Genomic DNA, 6,000 nt, shown 5'->3' on the forward strand with positions numbered 1-6,000 from the left:
CCTATATATTTACACTTCCCTGTTACACTGAAGACTACAACCAGCTAATAATCACTCCATTACCAGAGTCAATGTTATTGCCAAATGTGTTATGTCCAATTTTTAACTTAGAGCTGTATTTAAAAAAATACTATTCCATGTGTGTAAAAGCACTTTTACATAAAGTTCAAGTTTTTAATACCAGCATCCAAAACAAATCCAGGATTCTAAAATAGAGTTCCAACTTTTCCAAAATAGGATACAAATTTTAAAAAACATATAACCTTTACAAATTGATATGATGTGTTACTATGATGCCGTTTTTATAGTCACTGTGAATATGTGCATTCTCTGAATAGACAAATGACAGAACAAGTCACCTGAAAATATCAACAAGAAACAGAGACAGACCCTTGAGTTCTAAATATGCTATTCATGAGCCATGAGGATGATAGTAAGTTTGTAGAACGCTGTAACCTTTGTCACCACATAAAGCTCCCACACATAGAAATCTGCCATGGAGTCATCAATATTACATATATAAACATTAGCCCACCTTATGGAATACTAAACATCATTTCTGTCCTTTGCCTCTATCACAATCTACACAGAAAAAGATAAAGGATCCTATACAACTCCAATATATATAAGAATAATTCAATGGTAGAATAAAAATTCCTGAAAACTATGAAAACTTCTGGGGTAGATTTATGATTTCATATGAATGCTTATGCACTCCTAAGGGAAGTTAACCAGAACAACAAAATCTCTCTCTTGTTATGAAATTTCATGTTACATAAATTCTCCCTCAAAGAGTTTCTTCCTGCTATGAAGATAGCTAGTTGCAGACACACACTGCTGAATAGTGATTACCTATATGTGAATTACGTAGATAAGTCCTAACTCTTATCTGCCACGAAACTGCCCCAAATTCTCTTGTCATGATAACTGGCTGCAATGAAATGGCCCTATACCTTAAATTCAACTATATGTACAAATTCAGACATAGATAACACAACTCACTGACAAAACATAAACAGGCATTCATAGAATCAGAATAATTTTAAAGATTCTTAACCCCACCCCAAATACACCTCACGACTTTTCCCAAGTTTACTGAATTGTTCCAACAACTCAATAGAAACAAGGAGCAGGATATCACTATTTTAATATTCTCCCCAGGGGCATATCAGCTTTGGAAATCTGCACCTCTTACAAATTATCAGGCCCTAGAATCATATGAACAAATTCAAATTCAGCTTTTGGGTCTTACTGGCTAAATGGAGTGAGGCAAATTATTTTAATTCCATATACCATAGTTTCTCAACTCTAAAATGTAGACCATAATATTATCTGTCAGGATTATTTTTGCATTAAAAAAAGGTAATTAATGTAAAGTAATAGTCAGTAAATATCAATCAACAATAGGTGTTTTATTATTAAAATTTTTTATGGTTATATTTTCAAAGTATTTCTGTCTATAATCTGACTTTTCTCAGAAAAAACTCTAAGATTGCATATTTTTACAATGTGTAGCTTTACTACACAAGCAATCCAAACACATTCTTCTCTAACATCTTAATTCTGTATGTATGACAAAACCACATTTATCTGTTCTGAATTTGTTTACCACCTACTATATACAAGGTACTGAAGATAATATGTGAAATACAAAATCCCCTGCTCACAATAAACTAATACCAAATGTAAAAATTGCTTTGCCAAAGGAGACTGCTGCTGATTCTCACTTCCAACATGAAATACATTTTTTTATATTATTATCTCCTACTTTCTAGGTGAGGAAACAGCCTCATGCATGCTGACATTTGTCCACTATCTGATCACTAGTAAGTATCAGAAATAGTTGAGGTGAGCTATTCTAGCTTATCTTTATTTCATTCTACCTTTCTGGTTTTGACTCTCAGCAGAGATAGCTACCTGACCACCCATATTCATGCTCCCCTTCGACAAGATATGGTCATTTCCGGGAAAAGGCTGCTGAACAAGGAGTTAGAATTCTCCTTACCATCTGGTGCAACATGTGTCTTACTCTGCTTTGTTAAATGTTAGTAAAGTGATGTGTAGCCCCCTTGAGTAAAACGGAGCTGGAGCCTCCGTCATTTTCTCTTTAGCAGCAGTCTTGAAGACCATGTTAAAGAAGGGAGCATTATAAGATGGAAGAGTAAAAATTCTATTAAAAAACTGAAAAAAAAATTAGTATGGGTATAATCACTGCCTGAATTTTAGTTAAGATTGTATTATTTATGTCCTAAATGGCCAAGGGTATATGATTTGGAAAGGGTTAGCAAAAGAGGAAATTTCAAGAGATGATAAGCACTATAACAGAGTTGAACATAAAGAGAACAGAAAAAGATGGTGAATTCTGACAGGGGATTTAGAAAATACTCTAAAAAAGAAAAAAAAAGAAAATATATTTTGCCAGGTAGAGAAAGGAAAGAAACTTTCAGTGGAATAGCATTCAAACAGAGTATGCTTTACAATGCTGTGGTAGTCTTATTTTAAGCACAGCACTCTATTTGAACATGGTTATATTTATCTATTGATGTGCAACAAACCACATCAAAAGCTAGTAGCTTAAAATAACAATCATCAATTAGTTAATGACTCTCTAACTTAAGCAGAGCTTTATGGGGAAGGCTGTTATCTGTCCCCTGTGGCATCAGCTGAGGGTGACTTGATTGAGAAGGGTGGGAGAATGGAGGACTCATTTCAAAATGACTTGCTCACATGGCTAGCAAGTTTATTCTGGTTATTGGATGCTGCTGAGTTAGGCTGAAATCTTTGGTTCCTCTTCACCTAGGCCTCTCCATATACTCTATGATTCCCCACAGCATGATGACTGAGTTCTAAGACCAAGGGTACAAAAGAGAGAGCCAGCTGGAGCCTGTACTGACTTTTATGACCTAGCCTAGGAAGTCACATGGTGTCACTTCTGCTGTAGTCAATTAGTTAAGATAATCACAAAGGCCCATACAATTTCAAGGGAAGGGGACACACACTGTACCTCTTGATGGAGGAGTGGCAAAGTACTGTAAGATACTATTTGCTATACAAAGATTGAAAAAATTCAAGGTTGATAAGGTGAATTATTATCTACCTGGAAAATCTGTTCTAATCCTAATCTTGTCAAATTGATAAAACAGGATTTAGTATGTATCTCAACTTCACTGTTCAGAATTTCAGGTCTGTTTTATATTACCTATCTCCTATAGTAGAGTAAATGATGTTGACAATATCTGATATAGCACTGAAACCTATAGATATAGACCTTCTAGTTTGATCTGAAGCTTAGCCAGCTGTTTGAGAAGATTGTGGTTGGTGGTTCTCAGCTTTCAAGAGGACAAAGTAAATATAATAATTTAACATCGATGTCTTATTGGGTTAGAGACAATCTACAGAGTAAGGCAATTAATTATAAGGCTCCTGAATACCTTACTCAAATAGGATGACTTCTAGATACACAGAAGAAAATCTATAAATTCTTTCATTAAATTGTTTCAAATATAATCTGCACTAGACTCAAAGAGCAGATGAAATGGCCTTGATCTTATTAGAGATTCATATTTCACATCCTCATTGGTTAAATTTTATAGGTATGCTGCAGATTCCATATATTCAAGGTTGCATAAAACCTAGTCCCCTGCATCTTAGGGTTTATAGTTTTGGATGTACAGGAAACCAGATGATTACAGGAGAATGCACTAAGCACTATAACACAGTGATGGCGTTCTAGGGGATAGGGATAAAAGTTGGTTAACTCTTGACGTTTAGAAAGAACTCTAAAAAGAAAAAGACATTTCATTTGACTCTTGAAGAATGAACAGGATTTGCCAGGTAGAGAAGGGAAATGAACACTTAGTAAACATAGTCTGTATGTTGTACTGAATTTGTGTGATAACCAGCTAAATACATTACCATGAAGAAATTTTATTAACATCACCATTTCTCATCAAGTAGTAAAAAGGACTTCTTTGCCATGAGATTCTGGAACACTGACAGCTTTCCTGCTCTGAGGCTCCATTTGATGTGAGTCCTCTCTGTGGTCCTGGACATGCAAATAAGTGAACACTGTGTGGTGACACCAAGGATGGCTGGGAGCACATGCACATTCACAATTTTAAGCAATCTGGACTGTGGAAATTAAATCACACCAGGCAGCTAAACAAAAAAGCACTGCCATTAAAGAGATACACTCTTCATCCCCTAAAAAGACTCACTCTGTTATCAAGGGTAAATACACTGCAAATCATGTTGTTAGGAGCAAATCTTCCAGACAAAGGAAAAATGTACACACATATAGATGCATATTGACATATGTGACAGACGCAAAGATTCATGTATACAAATGGCAACTTGTTAACATTCATTTTCTCTTTGATGTTTAAAAAAGGGAAATGAAACCTGATGAGGTTCTACTTATAGAATTAACATTGTATAATGTAGGGTATCAGAACACGTTACTTAGACTAATGGTTTCCAAATTTGAGGGTATACTGGAATTACCTGGAGGACTTGCCAAAACAGACTTCTGTGACTCAATCTCAGTTTTTATTTTCGTAGGTCTGAGTTGGGACACAAACTATGTATTTTTTTTTTCAAAAGTTTCCAGGAAATTTTGACACTGCTTGGATTTTAATCCAGAATTAGAATCTTAACTCTAACACTTACAGTTGTTAACCTCTGGGAAAGTTAATCAACTTGTCTCTGCCTCAATTTCCTCATTTGTAAACTAAAGATACAGCATAATTTTCAAGTACTATGTACAGTCCCTCTAAATTCACTATTCTACTCCACGCTGCTGGAGTCCTGTTACAAAAGTTTGCTCCTCTCTGCCTAAGGGTCTCTATAAGATGCACCCATATTTCTTCTGGCCTAAAGTGTTAGCAAGTGAATGCGTAGCAGCAGCCCTCAGCCAGTGATGAGCAGAAATTAGAATATGTTATCCTTCTTGTCCCTGAAGTGAAATAACTCTAAGGCATGTTCTCACCAGTTGTTCTCAAAGTTTGGAACCCAAAGCAGCTGTAGCACCATCACCTGGGAACTTGTTAGAAAAATTGCGAAGTCTTAGACCCAATCTCACATGTATTGAATCAGACTCTAAGGATGAGGCCCAGCATTATGGTTTAACAAACTCTACAGAGGATTCTGAGAGAAGCCAGTCTGAGAACCACTCCTTTATAACATCTTCTAGAGACCACCTGAACTGAACTCCCACAGGCAGATACTGAGGGAAGCACTTGAGTATACGTGTTTCATTGTGTGTGTGTGTGTGTGTGTGTGTGTGTGTGTGTGTGTGTGTGTGTGTGTGTGTGTGTGTGTGTGTTGGGGAGGGGTGGTCCTAGAAAGCACCAGCAGGGGAAGTGAGAGTTAAGACAGGGAAGGGAATAAAGAAAATACAACCTATTTTAATAAGCTGGTGCACAAGGACACTGGCACAGACAAGAGCCATTTTGGAATTCTCCCTCTAAACTATTAGCACGGCTCACTCAGCACAAATGGGGAGCACCTTGAGACCACATAGCACTGGGTGTCAGAGGGGAGTGTGCTTCCCCAAGATCAGAAAATGTAATCCAACACATACAAATAAACACAGAGAATTACGCGAAATGAGAAGACAAAGGATATGTTCCAAACAAAGAAATGAGAAAAAAAATCTCAGAAGAACACTAAGCAAAGTGTAGATAAGCAATCTACCCAATGAAGAGTTCAAAGTAACGATTATAAAGATGCTCAACAAACTGAGAAGATGGATGAACACAGTGAGAAGTTTAACAATCAGAAAACAAAGAACCAAGCAGAGCTGAATAATACATTAACAGAAATAAATAACACAAAAGAAGGCACCAACAGTGGATGAGATGATACAGAGGAATGGATCAGCAAACTGGTAGACAGAGTAGTGGAAATCCAAGGTGAACAGAAAAAAAAAAACAGTTTAAAAAAGGAGGAGAGTTTAAGAGACTTCTGAGATAACATCAAGCATACTAACATTTGTGTCAT

Source organism: Camelus ferus, chromosome X, assembly GCF_009834535.1.
Source record: "Camelus ferus isolate YT-003-E chromosome X, BCGSAC_Cfer_1.0, whole genome shotgun sequence".
Classification (NCBI taxonomy): domain Eukaryota; kingdom Metazoa; phylum Chordata; class Mammalia; order Artiodactyla; family Camelidae; genus Camelus; species Camelus ferus.